Source organism: Stegodyphus dumicola, chromosome 10 (assembly GCF_044657685.1).
Source record: "Stegodyphus dumicola isolate Sdum_Otavi_A_Nest chromosome 10, ASM4465768v1".
NCBI classification, from domain to species: domain Eukaryota; kingdom Metazoa; phylum Arthropoda; class Arachnida; order Araneae; family Eresidae; genus Stegodyphus; species Stegodyphus dumicola.
The window spans coordinates 20,947,062-20,970,105 of NC_140777.1; the positions used below are offsets into that span (position 1 = coordinate 20,947,062).

Below are 23,044 nucleotides of genomic sequence, written 5' to 3' on the forward strand. Positions count from 1 at the left end.
ATCTTTCATGACTAAATGAAGTAACACAGGAATATCTGAAGATTTATTTTTCAAACCCATTTTTTTAACAATTGCACCTGTTGTGGTCCTTGCACTTGAGTATTTCTTAGTGACTTCACTATCGGGAAACATTTTTCTAAATAAACTGATGCATTCAGCGGCAGGTTGTGCTCCAGTGAAAAGGTGCGTGATGATTGACTTATCGTGATGTCACCGTTGTGGCTAGTTTGATAGAGCCTGGATACGCAGTTAACAGGACTGCATTCCCAGCAATAACCTGCCAGTCAGTCAGTCAATAAAAAGGCAGAGAACAGACATTCTGCATTAGTAATTTTTAGTCTTTTGTTTCCGAAGAAAAATTTAATTTTTCGTTTTTTTCAAAACTACTTATGTTGTCCTTGTGAACGCACATGTTTAAGAACCACCCATCCACCATGTGAAATCGAAAAATCACATCGACAGATGGTACACATTGCAAATTTATTACATTTCCTTGAAAAAATAATGGAAGGAAAGTCAAATGTATTTGATTTTTGAAACATATGCAAGTATTTCACCTTTCTCGCAGACATAACAAAAGATGATAATTTCCCGAAGGCACGTGTACTCACACAATTCATGACAAGATGAATGAAATAACTAAAGAACATCCAAATAACAGCCTTGAGCTTGCTTTGTGCTCATTGGCTAATATATGCCAGATGACATGCAGTGGAGCTCGATGCTCATTGGAGAACTGGAGAACGACGTTTCTGGATATGTATGCTCTCACTCACAAAGCAGAAATCCTCATCTAATTCGCAAGGTTTTGTTTTAGATATAATCTAGAGAAAATTCAATTGCTTTCAGACGTTCAAAACCACTTTTTTTTTTTTTTTTTTCCACATAACGAAGTATTAAGCCAAGTTCCATAAAAATCGTGAGAAATTTTAAGAATAAGAAAAAGTCGGAAGTAATATATTGTAAATCGTCTTGGCGGGAGAGCAGTCGAAAATCGGGAGTCTCCCGCCTAAATCGGGAGAGTAGGCAACTCCGTGTAAGGTACACTCATAAATGTACATGCATTTCTTAACTAAACTGCAAAACAGATAATATTTGGAAGACTTCAGTTTTTACTGTTAACTTGAGAAATCAATCAACATTGAAAACAAATGTTCAGTTTTCTTGTCTTCTTGAATTTGTTAAAACATACAAAGAAATTGGATATGGTTATCAAGGTTGTTTATGAGTAGTGTACATGTTGTGTAAATCAAACAGAATTACGATAGAATTATGCAATTAATTTTAGTACTCTAACTTGTAGAGTTTCCCTTAGTTCAATTAATCAATTATTCAAATTTTTGTTATCTTTCCTTTACTCCTCAACTTCCTTTCGCATTTCATCACCAGGATGCTAATTTAAAGTTAAGTGAGAGTTTATTCAGAGTGTGTTTTTGATAGCCAGCGCATGTTACAATTCTGTCCTTGCTGTTACGCGGAATTGCTGATACAGTCAAAAGTCGTTAATTCGGACACCCATAATCCGGACCTCAAAGCTAAAAACTTTCTGCACATGCGCACAGGCGTTTTACGCGTGCGTGTAAGACCTTGACTACTGCGCATATGCGTGTGCGCAAGTGCAGAATATGTTTTCGCCTGCACGTTTAATGTATAACGGAAGGTGTAAGCTAAAATTATCTAATTATCTATTTCAGTTAATGTTAATGATTGCGTTGTTCCTTAATCTTCGAATTGGATCCCGCTTATTATTTTTTGCAGACTGTAAGAGCAATTTTATAAAAGTAAACTTGGAACTTTCGATTATGTCAAATAGAATTTCCGATGCTGCAACTTCCAAAGGATCTACAAAACGAAAGTATGTTTCGATGTCCAACAAATAAAAAGTGGAATAGCTGCAAAAAAATGGATAAAGACATGAAGAATGTGACAGAGAGGTTAGTGAAAATGAAAAAATTTCGATTGACAAGTTAGTCGGTATTCTCGGCACAGCAATTAACGGGACTTGAACAGCGGAACTTTGTAACTGAACAAGAAATTATGTCTGTTTATAGAATTAAAGAGAAAGTATTATCACGTAAAATGAAGCAACTTAAACAACTTACATTGAAAGAAATGTTTAATAAAGTAAACAAATAAATATTAAGCTTTTTTTTTTTTTTTTTTTTTTGTAAATTTTGATATCCTTTAGATCATAATTGTTCTTTATTTCATAAATTACGGTTTCATAGTTTTAATTTTAGAATTTCTGCATGCCATCTTACGAGATTTAAACTGATGATCTATAATCCGGAAAAATCGATAATCCGGAATCGCCGAAGTCCCGACGAGTCCGGATTAACGACTTTTGACTGTACGCCTTTTTGGCTATTTAAATAATTATCACGCCCGGTAGATTGTCAAGTCAACCTAGTTAGCCTTAAGACGCTAGTCCAGCACTACTCTTTAGACTTGAATTTATTGTGTAACAATTCTGAAGTTTCACCACTAGTTTTCGATGTTATCATAAAGCATGAAATATGTGCCCTTTTTCATAGCTGAAGATAATAAAGGGTCATTTTCACCCTTCTTCTATGCTGGTATTATTTCACGACTGTGCGAAAAGTAACCGGGTTCCTTAGCAGGATCTAGTACAGTTTACGTTGCCAAAGAAATCCTATAAACTCTTACATCAGTGCTCCTTACTAATTTGTACACTATCTACTTTATGACTAGAATCATGTTCAAGTAACAGATAAACCCACTTCTTGTTATAGCAATCAATTACACTAACTTGCCATTCATTACCAGACACCCCTAACTAGTATGTTAATTCTGTTTCAGCAGTCCATCAGTATCGTGTGAGGCCACCTTTCACCACAATTACATCTGAAATCGTTTGAGGAAGACATTCCACCAACTTGCGATAGGCTTCGATGGGAATCTTGCACAATTCCTCTTGCAAAGCAGCGAACAACTCTAGTGTTTTTTGGGCCACATTCTCCAGTGGTGCTCCAACTCGTCCCATAGATGCTCAATAAAGTTGATGTCAGGACTTTGGGCTGGCCAGTTAAGTTTTTGCACACCCGTGTCCTCGAAACACATGTTTATAACACCTGCAGTATGACATGGAAACAGACATGCTGAAACAGATATGGACCAATACCGAATTGTGCCCACACTGTCGGTAGTGTATAATTGTCCAGAACTGTTGAATACGAATCGGCAATAATTACTCCAGCATTAAAACAATAGGACCAAGACCTTACCATGGGAAGCCCGACCACACCATGATGCCACCTCTGCTGAATTTCACTGTGGGTACGATGCTCACAGTGCAAAAATGCATTAAAGCATTTTTACACTCATCTTTCCAGGACAGTTATACAAATAGTACATTATATATTCAAAGACAAAATTTTATAAAAACAATCAAAGCAGAATTCATTACAATCTTTTCGGAAAAAAAATAGAAATACAAAGAAATATTTAATTTTTTTTCTAGAAGCACAATTAAGAGAAACATTCAGTTCACATTGATTATACTAACGTCAGTGGAATGCACACATGTACACATATGCATAGCATTTTTAATCTGAATTACTTCACTTTCTGTAGTTTTCCAGTTTTCATGTTTTTGTTGCTGTCTTGATATTTTTAATATAAAATAATTTATGTATTGATATATCATTCATTTCAAATTACATGTAATACTTTTAGCCGCTGCATTTTGCAAAATACAAGCATTTAGAAGCTAAACCTTATCTCAGCAGTAGCATAAGCGATGCATTTAAGTTACGTAAATATATTGTTACGTTTTTTTCTTCCTTCACGTTCGTACGAGATTTATAGATTTGGAGTGAATAACGACGACACTTGATGAAGTATCGAAAAACACTTTATTAGCCAGTATTGTCAGGACAGCTCCAAAACACGTTTTACGGTCGTCGATGAACTACTATAAACACGCTGACACAATCAGCAACACAGCCTTCAGGTTATCAGGCTATCCCGGTGGAGACAGCTTCCTGTAAAGCACCCGACTCTGCTTGGTCGTTTTCGGAACTCCACGTACTCTCGAGACTCTCCACGCTACAACTCACAATGCACTCGACGACACACGAGCACAGCTCCTGACTCTTCGGTTCAGTCTTTCCCGGAGCTCAACACGCTCTCTCGACGATGCACTAACTGCGATACACTAACAGACTCCTTCAGTGGACTCGACGACCCACTTGGCAGTCGCTGCCCGGCTGTCAACTCGATCGACTCCGCAGGGATTGACTCGCTAGACGAGGCTCACACACTCTCGATGAAGCACACTCTAACTGACTGCGGACCAGCAGGGTTTATATAGCTTTCGGTTTGTGTTCGGGAACATTCTAGGGTACATTCTAGGGTAAACCGGAAAGAATTCGTTCCAGAAGGTTCTCCAACCATCCATGGTATATTGCCAATTTTGTCGCCAAATGTGGAAACCCTGTCCTACTTGCTATTTTATGGCAACCCTAAAACTGCTTTGCATGGAAGCCATCTCACCGCGCCTTTATATTTCGTAACAATATTAAACAAAAGGGATGTTACAGACATTAAATGATAAGAATGAAACTTGAGAATTTTGAATTCCAAACAAGTGTAAAGTTTGTTGAATTTTTGCAATTTTCCTTTTGAGAAAGATGCAATTACATATTCTTCAAAAATAGGAATCTAATTGAAAAAGCTTAAATGTATGGAATTTTTTGTGCCTACACTGAAAATTCCCACTGAATAAATACCAACATATGCTCAAAAATAGTATTTTCATATTGCTCAAAAATAGTATTCAAATCATACTCCAGGTTTATTATATGTTACAAAATTCAATCCTACAGTGAAGTGAACAAGATCAAAACCGGAAAATTAATAAACAAATATGTGTAAATAGCAAATGTTGTTAAAAACTGATATTGCAAAAATACAACATGATTAATAAATTTAGGATTAGGGATTTTTAGTTTTAATCAACTGTTAACTTGCCATTATGCATTATTGTTGCCTTTTTATTAAGGAAGAGGATATTTAGTGAAATATATATTCTCCAAAAAAACAAACCAGCAACAGCCAGATCAAATACAGTCAAAAGTTGTTAATCCAGACTCGTTGGGGCTTCGGCGATTCCGGATTATAGATCATCAGTTTAAATCTGGTAAGATGGCATGCAGAAATTATAAAATCAAAAATATGAAACCATAATTTATGAAATAAAGTACAATTATGATCTAAAGAGTATCAAAATTTACAAAAAAAGCTTAATATTTATTTGTTTACTTTATTAAACATTTCTTTCAATGTAAGTTGTTTAAGTTGCTTCGTTTTATGTGATAATACTTTCTCTTTAATTCTATAAACAGACATAATTCCTTGTTCAGTGACAAAGTTCTGCTGTTCAAGTCCTATGATTGCTGTGTTGAGAATACTGACTAATTTGTCAATCGAAATTTGTTCGTTTTCAATAACCTCTGTGTCACTTTCGTCACTATCGGAAGCGAATTATAACAACGAGGAATTTGATTTAAATCATATCAAAGACGATATACATCGAGATGAAATACTACATTTAGTAAGGAATTAAAAACATCTGCCCTGAACATAAGGATAGTGCTGACAGATCAACATCCAATTCATTGCGCGCCACGGCGTTTCCCCCCCCCATGCTTAGAAATACGTCTACTTTAAGATGATGGTAAAAAATTTTATATATTATAATTCAAATTTGTTTTTGAAAAATTCATAAAAATTATTTAAATTTTTTTTAAAAAAAATCATAAAAAATTGGTGCATTTTATTTGGAATGAACCTAAATTTCGAAATGTGAAAGGAAGAATCAAATAAGTTTAATAAAGAAAGACAAATTAATAAATATATACCAAACTCAATTAACATGGAGGAACTAAAATTTTGAGAGCTAATTTTTTAAAAACTACTCGTGCAATTTTTACAAAACTTGGTAGTTTGGCGTAATTTCAGTCGTAGAATTGAAATATGGAAAAAAAAATTGGTATGTTATTTCACAAAAAGTCTGTTTTTATGTCAAAATACATATATTAGAACAATGCTATATATAAATCTAATACCAGGGTTTGTACACATTTCTGCATATGGAAATTAAGCAAGGACCATTAATGAAAAAATTAAATACCTATGAGCAAATGGAAATTGCATAAATTCAATTAAAAATATTATTTATGCCTGAATTTCACTTTTGTAACACCATCCTAAAAATAAAATATATCCCTAAGTAATATGCATTATTACTAAACATGAATTAAGCTTGAGAATAAAATGAACTTTATGCAGTTTATCAAGTAGCATTAAATATTTTACACTTATATTAGTTGGTCATATTTGAAAGAAGATAAGTGACATTTACATTTTACTAACAGTTAGCTTTATGTTGATCATTTGTCACTTACTTGGTCAGTCTAGAGGTTTAGTGAATCGGTTCTGACTCTGTCTTCACTCTCGCCAGAAGATAATAACATCTGGAAAGCCACTAATAAGCTTACGAGATGCTACACAACCATTCCGCCCCTAAATTGCCTACACCGAATCTGAGTCACTTGCTGATCACTATGCTACTCAGTTATGCACTAACAACATAACATTGTAACGAGCACATCCATCTCCAGCCAATTTTTGATTCTCTTCTCTTGTTGCTTGTCATCGGTACCTGGCACTTGGGGCAAGGTGGTGCCTCATCCTCCCTTGGAAGAAGTCCAGCATCGGTGGCAAACTCGAGTGCAGCTGCCTCTGTATTAAAAATGCATGTCGGTTATTAAATAGAAATATTTCAGTTTTTCATGCAAACAAACCATATCCAAAAAAGTCAGTACAGTGACAGAAACAGTTTGATGAAATTTAGTGCTAGAAACTTTAAAAACTGGGCAATTATGCAAAAGTCAAAACTATCAGAACTAGGAAAGTTTAATAAAGATGAAAAGTAATTATAAGTTTAATGCGTGTAAAGTTAAAGTGAAAATTTCAAACTAGAAAGTACTGTTACAAAAATAAGGAAAATAATAATAGTAATGATAAGGATCTATAAAAACAAATTTCAAGTGAAAAATAATATTAAAAAATGTAATGGATGAAAAGAGATTAAAAGTAAACTTAGCTTTGGCAAAGTCCAAACCACGTTTTCACGTAAGTACCGGGGTACTGATTTCTTTCAGTACCTGACAGACAGACAAAACAGACAGATGTCTTGTGTTGCACCCCTTAACTGCGGCAAAATATGATCGCGAAAAAATATGCTCCTTTTTTTTTAATTTATTTCAAATATTTTGAAAAAAAATATTTTACTTTACAAATAAATGTTTTTTAAGACATTTTTGAACAACAGATGGAGAAGAATAATATTTTTATTTTTGTGCGGACATATTTGTGCGTGATGAACTCTAAAATGATTTTTACTGTTTTGTGGCATATTTATCCTCTAAAAATTATGCAACTTACTCAACTTTTCGTTTTTATTAAATTGGATAATGCCTATCAATTTTTTTAAGCACTGACAATAAAAGCTGTTATTTTTCGTCCCCCTTGTTTTGTTTTTAGCCCAAAGCGTGTTAGACCAGAAGGGCTATTAATTTCGTTTTCACATATTGCGTTAATTCACGTTTCAAACTGTTTCCTCCGAATATTATCGCCGTGTGTTACATTTAAAGAAATTTAATAATGAAGAATCAGGATAAATATATGCATGTTTTACATACATAACATTTATGCAGATACTGTGATAAAACAACGGTACCTACAGCTATGAAATTTTGAATTACGTACGTCACCACCCAAATATGGGCATCTGAAAGCTCAAATTTGAAATTTGTTTTAGTAACTATTTCAGATTTTGTAAAGCATTTATGTGTTTTTGATTAAGAAACTCGATGATTTCTAAGCGAGCAATGGCAACACTGTTTGGTGCAAGACTGTCTAGCATAAATTTTAAAGATATGCTCTTTTAAACGATTTGTCATATTGCTGCTTATGAGAGAACAGACACGCTATGAGAGAACGGATGTTCAAAATTTTTTTTAATTTCTTTCATTTCTGTTGAATTTAACAATTGTTTTCAGTTGGTGAGAGGTATTTATACGTCTCTATCATACGTTATTATTGGTACCCTTTAATTGATGGGATCCAATAATACCTCTTTTTTTTTACTTTCATAATGTACTGGCTGTATTGGAGTTTTCGTGGTTGTATTGGAGTGTATATGAGCCAGTACAATTACATTAATGAATCATATCACTTAAATAATGTGAATAATTATAGAACTATTATATAAGTGTAGAATAGTTGGATTAGTTGTTATGTCCACGAGTTCTGTGTAAATGTGTGGCTTTGTGTGATTATGTAATTAATTAATGAAGGGTTCAGTAGCAGCTGGGCAGTAAAGTGGCTGTGCACTGGTAGTTCTGGCTGAAGTTCTAATCCCGCTAATGCGCTGGCTGCATGGGTGTTTCCCTTACAAAGATAAGTCATTAGTTAGTGTGTAAAAGGCAGATGAAACACTTCTCAAAATGCGAATCATATCACTTAAGCACAAGCTTGTTTGTTTACATTAGCAGTTCTTACATCACGTGACCAACATCACCGGAATGCATCTCATTCTGCAAAAGGAAAAGGGCTAGAAATATTTTGAAAAAAAAAATCAGTGGAACCGCTGGGTTAAGTGTGTGGGGTCGCACAAAACTCAAAATTGTTCTGCAAAGCGACTAGAAAATGTTATGTGTTGCAACTGCCTCCAGTCGAGACATACCCCGAATTATCGTGGATGTCCGAAATTTCCTAAAGTGTACAAAAATTCTAACTAACTCAGCATCGATGGGTGAAGCCACATCTTTAAATATGTGTATTGCCAGGCAATTTTTTTATGATACAGTATAAAATCTTTAATCCGGACCTCAAAGCTACAAACTTTCTGCGCATGCGTAAACGCATAATGCGTTTCATGTATAACGGATGATATAAGCTAGGCTAAAAATTATCTATTTCACTTAACGTTGCAGATTGCGTTGTTCCTTAATCTTCCAATTGGATCCGGCTTATTATTTTTTGCACACTGTTAGAGCAATTTTATAAAAAGTAAGCTTGAACTTTCGATTATGTCAAAAAGAGTTTCCAATTCTGGGGCTGTCAAAGGATCTACAAAGCGAAAGCATGTTTCAATGTCCATTAAACAAAAAGTGGAATTGCTGCAAAAAATGGATAAAGGCATGAAGAAAGTGACAGAGAAGTGATTTGTTTTTCTAACCATTCCGAAATCTGTTTATCAATTTCACGCTGCTCTGCGGGAGGGGGGGGGCATGAACTGGAAGTTGATCTGTCAGCACTATCCTCATCTTCAGGGCAGATGTTTTTATTTTATTTGGCTTATAATTCCTTACTAAATGTAGTGTTTCATCTCGATGTACTTTGATATAATTTAAATCAATTTCCTCGTTATTATAAATATCACGAATACACATCAAATAGTTTTCTGTTTGCAATTTTCTAATTTTGACTATGTGTTTCATATTTTTAATTATGCAATTTCTGCATGCCATCTTACCAGATTTAAATTGAGGATCTATAATCCGGAAAAAACCCTAATCAGGAATCGCTGAAGTCCCGACAAGTCCGGATTAAAGACTTTGTACTGTATTATGGGACACCATGCGTCTTTGAATTCGAAAGGGTTCTTTCTTCCATTTCGTTGTTTCATCTTTTCCAACAAAATACAGTCAAAGGTCGTTAATCCGGACTCGTCGGGACTTCGGCGATTCCGGATTATCGATTTTTCCGGATTATAGATCATCAGTTTAAATCTTGTTAGATGGCATGCAGAAATTCTAAAATTAAAAATATAAAACCGTAATTTATGAAATAAAGAACAATTATGATCTAAAGGGTATCAAAATTTGCAAAAAGAAAAAGCTTAATATTTATTTGTTTACTTTATTAAACATTTCTTTCAATGTAAGTTGTTTAAGTTTTGCTTCGTTTCATGTGATAATACTTTCTCTTTAATTCTATTAAACAGACATAATTTCTTGTTCAGTTACAAAGTTCCGCTGTTTAAGTCCTATAATTGCTGTGTCGAGAACACCGATTAATTTGTGAATCAAAATTTTTTCGTTTTCAATAACCTCTGTCACTTTTCTTCGCTATCGGAAGCAAATTATAATGACGAGAAACTTGTTTTAAATCATATCAAAGACGGAGCATATCGAGATGAAATACTACATTTGGTAAGGAATTATAAGCCAAATAAAATAAAAACATCTGCGCTGAACATAAGGATAGTGCTGACAGATCAACTTCCAATTCATTATGCGCTCGCCGCGGCGTTCCCCCCGCCGAGCAGCGTGAAATTGGTAAACAGATTTCAGATTTCAGAACATACTTTCGCTTTAGATCCTTTACACATTAACAAATATATATCGGAAATTCTATTTGATATAATCGAAAGTTTAAGCTTACATTTATAAAATTTAGTTTTCGTCTGCTTGTTGCTGCGGGTATTCTCCGTCCATTGCGGCCAGTATTCACTGCTTGGCATTTTTAAATGCAGTTTATCGGTTTGTGGGCAGTTGAAGAGGAAGTGATCTGCATCACCTAACGCACCACATTCACACAAATCTGATGCTCGTCTGCCGAATCTCTTAAGATAATGTGGGAAGGGACCATGGCCAGTGTAGAATTGAGTTTGTGCTCCGCTGTATGTATTAACTGAGCACGTGACTTTTGGAAGGAACTTGTAGGTTCTCCTCCCAGTGCCTTCCCTTTCCCAACTTTTCTGTCATTCTTGTAAAAGGCTATTGAGCATGGTTTCTTTTTAAATAGGACTGCAGAATACTTACTGCGTTTTCCAATCTACTGGAGTCATTGGCAGCAGATTTCGCAAGCAGGTCCGCCGCTTCGTTGCCAGTAATACTCACATGAGCTGGAACCCAGATCAGGATAGGTCTGTCATCTGGTGGGATACTAAGAAGAATTTTCTGAATATCTTGCACCAAAGGACTCATTGTCTTGTGCCCTTGGATGGACTCCAAACTTGAGGCAGAGTCGCTATATATGTTGACCTTTAATCCTAATTGATATTTTGCCAAATTGATGGCTGCTTTTAATGCAAGAAGCTCTGCCTGAAAGACAGTATTTTTGTCTAAAAGTCGTCTTTCCCAAGTTTTAACCACTTCTCCTTCTTGGAGTACACAGTAGGCGCAGCCTGTGCCTTTCTCCGTCTTTGAGCCATCTGTATAAATAGCAAATGCCTTTTCATTTGGCAGCATGTATTGCATGTATATTGTGTGCGATAAATCAGTATCTGCAGAGTGTCCAAACATGATTGGCTTGTGCTTCTCATAGTCTGTATGGTAGAATGTCTTTTGCCACAGAGAGACATTTTCTAGGCGCAATGTCCTTACTAATAGTGAATCTCACTCCACTAGTAGGTCCAGTGGAGGTATACCCGGCAGTACTTGCAGTGCCATAGTTGGGGATGCATATGATCAAAAGTTGCATTCTTTGTATGGTGAGAAGCTGCCTCCTCATATGGGCAGTAAGCTTCCTTCCCCATATGGCAGCCCCATATAATATGATCTTTTCTGAGATTGTTCTGTACCAGCTTTTGAGCAGTGATTGGAGTGCCCCAATGAGATCCTGATGTTCTAACCATGGAATTACTAAGTTGATTTATTTTCTGCTTAAGCTCTTTAATATGTGGTACCCAGGAAAGCCTATTGTTAAATATAATACCTAGATATTTAAGGTCAGTGGTCTTTTTTATACAGACTCCATTTAGCTTAACGTTGGGAATCCTATTTCGCGCTCCATGCTTACATATAAACAGTTGTTTAGTTTTATCTGCTGAGATATTTAATTTGCGCTGATTTGCTCAGCTTGCAAAAGTATTGAATGCGTTTTGTGCCGTTAACCTAATGTCCGTGCTACCAGAAATGACCAATAAAAAGTCATCTGCGTACGCCTGGATACCCACTCCTTGCTGTTGGTCATAGAGCGCAAAGGCTGTGTTCCCTAAAGATTTCCCAAGCAGGAACCCTGGGGACAGCCTCTTTCCAACTTGACTTTGAGTACATCATTGTCCGTTGTAACTTGTATCCAATGATCCTGCATGTAGATGCGTATAAGATTCAGGATTTCCTTTGGGCATTTGATGATGTCTAGGCATTCGACTACGTCTGGCCACCACAACGAGTCGAATGCCCCTTTGATGTCCAACGAAATAACCAGTATGTCCATATTGTTGTCTTTGTTCTGCTCTCATATGGGCAGTTGTTTTAAGGCATTGTATATATCTAGCAGTTGTTTTAAGGCATTGTCTGCGGACTTTCCTGCGCAAAAGACATATTGTTTTTCGTTTATAGACTTGTTCCTGCACATGTGGAAATGAAGGCATTGCAGAATTACTTTTTCTAAAATCTTACTGATTCAAGGCAGTAAGCTTATGGGCCTATAAGATGCCGGGTCTGACGGATCTTTGCCCTGCTTGTGAAAGAGTGCAATTTCGGCTCGTTTCATGCTTCTAGGGAAGTGGCCGAGTCACCAGCAGGCTCTGCATAGTTTTGGAAACAAACCTGGGAATTCTTTGTGAATTTCTTTAACAATGATATTATCTATGCCATCGGGATATCATGCTTCTTTGTCTGCTAAGGCTTTGATGATATTATGAACTTCGTGGTCTGTAGGAAGAGTAATATCTCTGTTGCTGCTTTTCCTATTAAACTTCTGCTTTATTTCTCTGTGAGTTACTAAATCAAATTCCATCTGGTCTTTAACAAAGATTGTTTCTACTTCACTCTTGCCAGAAGATAATAACATCTGGAAAGCCACTAATAAGCTTACGAGATGCTACACCAACATTCCGCCCCTAAATTGCCCTCAAGGAATTGCCTACACCGAAACTGAGTCACTTTCTGATCACTATGCTACTCAGTTATGCACTAACAACGTATCCCACCCAGACACAGAAACCCTTGTTTCACTGACATTAACAAATTTCCTCTCAAAACCACACACAAACAACATTCCTCCTGTCAGACCTTCAGAGGTCTATGATTACATCTGTAGACTCAAGACCAAAAAAAGTCCTGGCCTCGACTCGATCAGCAATTAATGCTCAAGTGCATGGGAGTACTCATGATTCTGAAACTAACAAAGATCATCAATGATATGCTGCACCTCAGCCACTTCCCAACTCCATGGAAAACAGCGGTGATCTCTCCAATCCTGAGGCCCAACAAACCAGCCTCTGATCCTGCTTCTTATCGACCGATCAGTCTTTTGTCGTCTACTAGCAAAGTTGCAGAATACTTCATCCAACAACGTTTACTGAATCACCTCAACAACAATAATCTCCTGATAGCTGAACAGCATGGATTCAAGAAAAAACTCTCCACCAACCATACCGTGTAATGGAAATGATCTCCCAGGGTCTACAAGAAAAATCAATCACAGGGCCCATATTCTTAGACGTCGCTAAGGCCTTTGATAGAGTCTGGCTGGAGGATCTTATGCACAAAAGCATAAACCTGGGTTTCCCAGACTACATCACTCACATTACCTATTCTTATCTCATGGATCGACACTTTGTCTTTCGTGTTAACAACAAAACTTTCTCCCTCAGGCCCATCAGGGCTGGGGTCCCACAAGGGTCAATTTTAGGCCCGCTTTACTTCAATATTTACACGAACGACATTCCACATACACGACACTACACTAGCAATGTATGCTGATGACACGGCAATTCTATCACAAAATGCATCTCACGGCTCAGTCATCCATACATTACAAAATCACATACATGCATTGGAGTCTTGGCTCTTGGCTTGGAAAATAAAAATTAATGTCGAAAATTCTGATGCAATTATCTTCACGATGGAAAAAAATATTGACTATAATCTCCAAATCACCATGTATGGAACTCCTATCCCTTGGACCAAGCAAGCCCGTTTATCTTGGCGTTGCCCTAAACCAATGTCTCACTTGGACCCCCACACATCACATAGCTCATTACTAAGTTCAGAGTGCGTACACTCTCCATTGCTCGCAACAGCGTTCTTTCTACTGACAACAAATTACTCATTTACAAAGTCATGTTACGTTCCATCATCACTTATGCCTGCCCTGTGTGGGGATATGCCAGTGATCCGAATATTAAAAAATTGCAAACTCTCCAAAATATTGTGTTATGACACGCGGCGGGTTGCCCGTGGTTCATAAGGAACTCGGCAATCCACCGCGAATTCAATACACCCTATATTCATGAGCATATGGCCACCCTGGCCCACAGATTCTCAGATTCTACAAAAACATACCAGAGGTATCTAAACCCACCATACCTATGCTCAACTACAATTTTAAAATTAGGGAGAATAGAAAAAGCCCACTTGCGTCCTGAGGCATTTAAATTAAATAAATAATATATATATATATAAGAAAACAAATATATATATAAAATACTACTATTAACAAATTGTTAGTCCATACTGTTGTAGTTGCAACATTGTAAGCTTTATCTCATGTATTTATCTTTTATTTCTGCATGTATGACATGCCCCTTCTTTCATTTGTGTTTATATGTACATAGCTTATTTACTTTTTGCAGTCAATTGTTGTCGTCATAATGCCATTACATATCAATATTAATTCTAAGTGTGTCACACCTATGGACTCTCCTGCGATACTCGTGTTTCTCTTTTAAACTCTGCACTGCTTATTTACTCATCCTTGACTCTACGTCGTACCAGTTACAGCTGTAGTGCTAGTCTCATCTCGGTCTCATTTATAATGTTCCATCAATAATTAATATCAGATCCTTACAACTTTGTTGACTATTTCATCTAAGTTGATATGCCATGCCTACTTTTACGGAACCTCAAGTATTCGAAAGTCGGCTATATTTCGATGAGGGTAGCGCTTTATGCACTGAAACCTACTAGCAATGCACAAATTGCCTGAGCCGAAGGCCCATAGCCCAAGGGTTACAACCCTTGGATTGATATATTGCTACCGTAGCCAAGCGGAATCGCAGAGCGACCTCCACACGTGTGACATCTATGGTTACAGCGTCCATTGGTAAGGCGATATCTGCAGCTACTGTATGCCCGGGTACCTCGAGTTTGTGTTCCTCTATTCGTCCAGTAAAGAGGGACACGATTACAGTGGTGCCTGTAACATGTCATTTGGAATGTGTCTGACTAGGGCAATATCATGTTTACTGATGAGTCACGATTATCTCTGGAGCCAGATGACAAGCGTATAAGGATATAGCGTGAACAACGAACATGCAATCAGTCCCAAAACATCACGCATTCCGAGGCGGAAGCACTATGGTGTTGGCAGGAATTTCATTAGGATACCGCACCGACCTGCACATCTTTAAACGGGGTTCTTTCATGGCTGTCCGGTATCGAGATGAAGTCCTAGAACCCATTGCGAGATTGTACGCTGCAGCAGTTGGCCCTACTTTTGTTTTAATGGACGATAACGCACGTCCCCATAAAGATGACATCATCGATGACTACCAGGAGAGCGAAGGGATTGCACATATGCCGTGGCCAGCATATTCACCCGACCTTAATCCCATTGAAAATCTTTGGGATGCTCTCGGCCGTGCTGTATCTTCACGTTTCCCACCTCCAGCCACTCTTATTGAGCTGGAAACTGCTCTACAAGAAGAAGGGCTATTGCTTAATTCTGTGGTGGAATTGAAAGCACGGTCACAAGGTGTAAACTTTGTATACAGATGAGAGGGGATCACATACCCTATTAATTTTTTTTTTTCCATTTTATGCTGTTTATTTTCACTTTATACATAATTCTGTTTAAGTCCCCAGTATATCATTACCTGATAACTTACAAAAATTTAATATTGTTTTCTTTTCTGTATATAATTATTGATTTTTTTATGCATATATATATACATGCTACTTTCCTGCCGAATTTTGTGTCAATCAAAGCATTATGTGTTAATTGTTTTGCATTTTACATCTTCACGCTTAACTTTTGGAAGGGAGTGTAAATTAATGGATTCATTACTAAATAATACATTTAAAACATTCATTTTATGCAAGCAATTTTTTATGTTGTTTTTTGAATTTACCTGCTGACAGCTTAAAACATTTTATTTTGAAACAACTGCCTGTTTCATAACAAATTTGACAAGGCCAAGAATCTTCAATAATATTCAAATCCTTTAAAGTAGCATTGTAAATAAAACTAGAAGAACATTACACATCTTGTTATCTTTCAAGAGTCATTCAAACTTTGATTAATTACTCAAAGCAGGGGTTTACTAACTTTGATGACCCTGGGAATACATAAAAGTATTTTGTTATCGAGAACCAATAATAATTTTTATTTCATTCTAATCATCTATTGAATATAAACACCTAACATCCTCTAAAAATGAATGTTAAAATGCATTAAAAATATATCAAATTTTTAAGAATGAAAACTGATTTAATTCTTATTATTTTAGGTAAAAATAACAGTAATAAAAATAAAACTTAATTATTTAAAATATATATTATTGGGGCCTATGTTAATAATAATATTTTAGGAGTCAGGTACCCTATGGTTCTGCATGTTTAAAGTCTTAAAAATTACATAAGAACACAGCCATACTATTCTAAACAGCCATTTATCGATTATCATTAACCACCGCCGATTTTCACCACCTCATCCGGTAGTGAGGCACCGCTAGCCAGCGGTAAAACGGAGCCAGGAACAGACGAGAAATATTCTTTGTCTAAAGGCAAGCGCTTGTAGAACCAGGTTGCTACCTCCGACAAACCAATTCGCCAGGGTACCAGCTTTGAACATCTATCGCCATTTTTGGCAATGTTTAAATTTAATGGATGTTTTGCGGAAGTGCTTCCTCAATTTTGTAAAATGCCAATAAATAAAGACAATAAATTTGTAAAAAGACATTAATTTAAGAATTTACTATGCTTTCATTTTTCAACATCCTGATTCGCCGGTTTGTATCACGTGACCCGAAATGATCTCAACTCACGTAAACTATGCTACAAAATTCTAATTCTCTCAGTTATTATGTACATTAATTTCAAGTTACATTTTAATTTGGAATACCAGTTTAAATGCAAGAATTATTTCAATTCGTACGAATAGCTTACTCAGAAATTATGTAAAACCGTAGTCCTTTACTTGGCTAGTGCATTCTCATTAGAATTGATAAATTTAACTCTTGATTTTGCCTTTTCTATATTTTCGCTTTCGAATGAGCAGTGTGATTGCATTCTAATTGACTTAATTACCGCGAAGGGCATAAAATTTAACTATCTTGTAAAAATTCTATGTAATTGTATGCTAGTATTGAAAGAAACAATCAATCTGATAAGAAATGGCTGCAACTTGTTTTGAAGATGAGGCGTAAAACTTACCAGCGAGAATATTCCGTTTGGCATCAGTTGGACCATTATTGGCGACTTTATTGTTTGCACGGGCAAAACGGAAAAGTACTGAATTCACACCCCCAAAAGCAGAAAGTTGTTTGAATGGGCTTCATTAGAAAAAAATTAAATAATTTTGAAATGCTTATGTTTGACTGCTTGCTCAGAAACTCCCGTATCCCTACATTAGAAATAGGAACAAATTATAACCCATGAACCCATTTAAAAGATAATCATATTTGTCAGTGAAATGTTAAAATATTCCTGCGTAATGATAATTCACACTCAAAACTGTAGTCGTAAAAACAAGACAGAAATTTCAGATGATTAAAATTAAGAACTTTTAAGGACCAAAAATCGATTTCAAAAACCTAAGGCCTGTATGAACCCTGTCTAACTGCAGCATCTTTTCTAACATTTACTTTTAATTTGAAACAATAAGTACAGTTTCAAGATAAGAAACTTATAGTAATGCTTACTCAATGAGAATGCCCCACAATTATGCACTCAAAATTTCACTTTATATACATTTATAGTATCATATATTCACACAGTTATTTAACATAATGAAATTCAGTCGCAGATTTTAAGTGTCTTTCAATGATAGATAAAGGGTCTGAATTGGTATATCTTAGATTAACCTTTAACTGCTGTAAGCGGTCTCTCAGACCGTGCAACATTTTCCATTAAATGCTTCCACCTCTTAGAATAATTAATGGGTATTGCCATTCTTAGTACCTTCCTAACACAGTTGTACAATGTCACATACCAAGTTGCGTTTGGCTAGCTCTATGTATTCTTTTATTTTTTTTAATTCCCCCCCACCCAGCGGTCTGTGGGACCGATCACAGCAGATACGATTCAAATTTCGGTCAATAAAGTTCACTTTTCGTTGTTGTTACATATTTTGCTTTTTTATAAATATTCTTGATATTGCTTCAAATGCGTGCAGGAAACATTCTATATATCTTACCCAAGAACAATTTTAATAAATAGTTTGAAATTGGTCTAATTTAGAGTTCTCTGATGAAAGGTCCCATGATGAAATTATAGAGAGCGACCACAACATAAGTTCAGAAATATCTGCCGATGAAAATGAAAATCCATGTTCTCCTTCTGGAAGAGATTCTTTTATTGGAAAAAATTAATTCAAATAGTCTATTCAAGTGCCCAACAAGGGTGTTCAAACTCGTAGTCACAATATTATACTTCGTTCAATCTATACAACTGCTCGTAGAACCCGACGTTGGCCTATGGCATTATTCTTCAGAAACTTGGATATATGTGCAATAAATGCATTCGTATTATTTCAATCTTATCCCATCAACTCCGAAAATGAAACGAAACGATTTCATTAGCAATTCAGTCGTTGCAGTCTCATGTAAAACGGAGGATAACTTCATTATTGTTACCTGAAGAACTCAAACTTACAATAAGAAGAGTTTTCGGAATAAATGATGATGATGGAAACATTGCGATCGAAGATGATAAATTAGATTAAAAAAGAAAGTGCTATATTTGTCCATCGAGAAGAAAAAAAAAAAAAAAAAAAAGAAAGAAACGAAAACAGCTTACAAATGTAAAGAATGCAAAGAACCAGTGTGTCTACAATGCAGTAGAAAAGTATGTATAAAATGCAGCTGGAATTATAATTTTTAAAATAAAAATTAATTTTCTACATTCTTATTGCAAATTTTAATGTAAAACAAAAAAGTTGAATTTTAAAATTTACTTCTTCCATCCAGATACGTAAGCGAAGGAATTATTATCATAGTATATATTTTATTCTAATGAACTGATTTAAGTATAAAAATTGCTTTATATCTTCATGAAAAAGTTAAATATATAAAATTAAATAACATTTATTCAAATAAGAAAAGTAAAATAATATCTTATTTTGTTTTTAGCAGAAGTGGTCTGAGAGACCACTCACAGTAGTTATGCGACAATTTAAGTCACAGTAGTTAAAGGTTACATGATCTGAATAATAAAAGTGAAAATGAGAATATAAAACTTTAATATCCTAATCACAGATAATTTTCTATTTGACCTTGTAAAAATTATTGATTTGGGGAGAAATTTTGCAGCAGTTAACCAGAGAAAAATATTAAGAGGTATACATGTAATTCTTCTGTACATAATTTCAGTTATGTATCAATTATTTTTTTACCACAGTCTTATCATTTGTTCATATATAATATTATCAAGATATGCATACTCTAAAAATATTTTCATAAGCAACAAAGTGGCACGTTTCAAATAATCAATATCAATTCCATTAAAAGTTAGCTTCTACTTTATTTTTATCCAAAATGAATACAATCTACATGATTAGTCTTTGTATTCTTCTTTGTCATCTTTTTTTTTTTTTTTTTTTTTCTTTTGTTTTCGTCGAATTTTGTGAAGATCTGTTTTCAGCCGCTTGCAAGTTGATCTTAAAATCGCTTTCAGGCGAAGATTTTTCATGTTTACTGTAATTTTTTTTCTGACACTAGAAATCATGTCTGATATTTCATCAAATTTTCATTTGCACATTATTCTTTGAAGGATAAACAACAATTAAAATAAAATACGTACCTCATTTTATGTCGAATTCCAACGAAAATGATACGTTAAACACTTGCACCACAACGATCAAATCGTTCGACAAAGAACAATTTGTAACTAAATCTTTCTGCCTGCCGGCTAAAATTGCTGGCAAATGTTCTGCAAGCAGAGTGTTAAATATCAAAATACAAAAATAAATGTATCCAATAATTTAAATATATATATTTACAGAAGTTTAATGTAGTAGTAAAAATAATATACGTATATAGAACAGCTTATTTAATTTTAACTTACATACATTACAGTAAATACAAAACTAGTTCGTAATGTACGGAAAAGTGTACTGTCACGTGACTAGATTTGGTCTAGGTTGCCAATGTGCTTAGAATAAGGCTACTATAAAGGGTAGAAAGCGAAGAAGAAAGACGTCTTTTCTGCCCTTTCCTTCCTTTTACCGCACGCATGTTCCTAAAACGTACTCGCTGTACCTCCTGCTGTGATAGCTGCTTCGCTGCTATTGATTACAAGAATATAGACGTAACTATATAGACGTAGAGCTTTCGCGAGGCCTACATGTCAGTAGCTCCTACTCAGCACCTTTAGGAGGTACTGTACATATAGGCCACGGTAGCAAGCCGATCAGCCAATAGTGATTCAGCATTTTCTCAGCAGGGGGTACAACGAGAACATTTTAGGAACATGCGTACCGCACCCACTCCTCCACCATACAGCCAGCGCGGGGGCGCCGGTCCGGGGCGAACACAACGGTCGCCGCTTTTCGCTTATATCACTGCTGCTTTTCACTCTTTCCTTCGCTTTCATGCGATCAGCAATCGCTTTCATCAATCTTTAGTAGCAGTCGAACGAGAAGGTATCGCTTGCTACGTCACTCTCGTATCGAGATCTTGTCGCACGGTAGGAGGTTACGGCCCCAGGACGCTATAGAACTTATCCTTAATTAGGAAGCTAAAATTTGTACATTGGATTTTTCAAGTAAAATTCCGTGCATTACCAAATGATCCGCTTTTTAAAATACTCTCTGCTTCAGTAATATAACGAGAATTTACGCCTCCTTGAACAAAATCAAGCATTTCGGAAAAGCTATGCAACTCCATCACTCAGATCACAAATCAAAATACCGGTTTTTATCCGCCACATTAATGTGTGAAAGCGCCACCTTTAAGTAAATTGAATCGCGGAAAGGATTTCACAACGCTGCTTAAGTTACCCCCAAGCTTCCTTTTTAGATTGAAGTCAGGAATCTTAAGCACTCCAGCTACTGCATAAATCTTGTATGTAATAACTTACTCAATATTCCATACGCGGCATCGGTGATCTTCATATGTTATGGTATCAAATAAAGACACTTTCCTTTAACTAAAGCTATTTATGAATCAAAGACTATGTACAGTCGGTCACAAAAGTATTCGAACACCGGTACCCTACCAGAAAATGACAAGATGGCGTTTTTTTCTCTTTTCCTCTGTGTGTCGTGTTATTCCATCCTAGGTTTTCTTCTGCCCCCCATCTTGGAAAAAACTGGAAAAAATTGGTTACGATCTCTTTTTGAATGGGGAGATGCCATTTTGAGAAAAAGCTGACGACCCTATATTGGAGAATGAACATGACCGCTCTACACACCCTTTTACTCTCTCTCTCTCTCTGAATTGGGAAGCCATTTTGGGAAAAAGCAGACGACCCTGTCTTGGAGAATGGAAATGAACGCCTCTCCCTCTCTCTTTGAAATGGGAAGCCATTTTGGGACCCTCTATTCTTGGGGAGGGAGAAAACTGAAGTCTGCACTTCGCTGTCTCTGAATGCGGAAAGCTCTTTTGGGAAAAGCGGACCCTCTTCTTCTGATCTTGGAGAGCTGGAAATGAACGCTCTACACGATCTCTCTTTGAATTCAGAAGGTATTTTGGGACCTTCTAATGTTGGAAAACTGAAATGGACGCTCTACGCTTTCTCTCTCTCTCTCTTTGACATGAGTAACCATTTTGGAGGATTCTCCACCACCATCCTAACCTTGGAAAACTGAAATGAACGCTCTACGCATTTTCTCTCTCTTTCTCTGAAATGGGTAGCCATTTGAAAACTCCCTAACTTTGGAAAAAAACAGAAATGAACGCTCTACACCATCTCTCTTTGAAAATGGGGAAGGTGTCATTTTGAGACCTCCCTCCCCTAAACTTGGAATAAAAAACTGAAATGAACGCTCTACACTTTCTCTCTTTGGACATGGGTAGCCCTTTGGGGACCCTCTCCTCTTGGTAGGAAAAAAAGAACTGAAGTGAAGGCTCTACACAATCTCTCTTGGAATGGGATCCATATTTCGGGAAACGTGGATCACCTCATGTTGGAAAACTGAAGTGAACCACCAAGATTGGACTCTATATAATATTTTTTTTAATTGACATCATGACCCTCCTCCAATTTGTTATTAAAAAAATGTTTTTTTTTGTTTTGGTTTTTATCCCATTTCCGATGTGATTTCAGAAATGCAATTCCATAACAGTTCAATTTCATTCGAGGTTAAATGATCTAAACAGTCTTTGACCCACCCATCCGTATGATTATTTTCTTCTCCTTCCTGTTGCACCAAATTTTGTAAGTCCATATAATCATTCCATACGGGAAGGGCTGGATCCTCACAAGGCTGTCTTGAAACACTTGGAGTCTCTTTGGGATGAGTGGAGGGATCTAGGATGTCTGGACCCGGCTGCGATTCTACCTCCATGATTTCTGGACCCGTTGGAACTTGTTTACCCGGCTGAAATTCTACCTCTACGATTTCTGGACCCGTTGGAACTTGTTTACCCGGCTGTGATTCTGTCTCCATGATTTCTGGACCTGTTGGAACTTGTGGACCCGGCTGACATTCTACCTCTACGACGTCGGGACTTTTTGAAGCTTGTGGACCCGTCTGACATTCTACCTCTACGATGTCGGGACAGGTTGGAGGAGGAGAAGAAGAAGAAGAGAATACTAGAAGAGGTTCTGTCTGTGAGGAGTCCGAAAGAGGTTGCCTGTTTGAACAAGTCGGGGAAGAAGAAGAAGAAGAAGAAGCT

The 23,044-nt window shown here is 36.3% G+C and overlaps 1 protein-coding gene across 2 annotated transcripts in view; it reads right to left on the minus strand.

The window, feature by feature from the left end:
* Positions 1-20,104, minus strand: part of LOC118204798 (uncharacterized) — a 29,311-nt gene extending 9,207 nt beyond the window's left edge. For both annotated transcript variants that reach the window (XM_085824723.1, XM_035377091.2), the window contains exons 1-2: positions 20,007-20,104; positions 6,429-6,765 (exon numbers count right to left, since the gene is read on the minus strand). The gene's annotated coding sequence lies outside the window, so the exon portion shown is untranslated. The remainder of the gene's footprint in view (positions 1-6,428; positions 6,766-20,006) is intronic.
* Between the last annotated feature and the right edge of the window lie 2,940 nt (positions 20,105-23,044).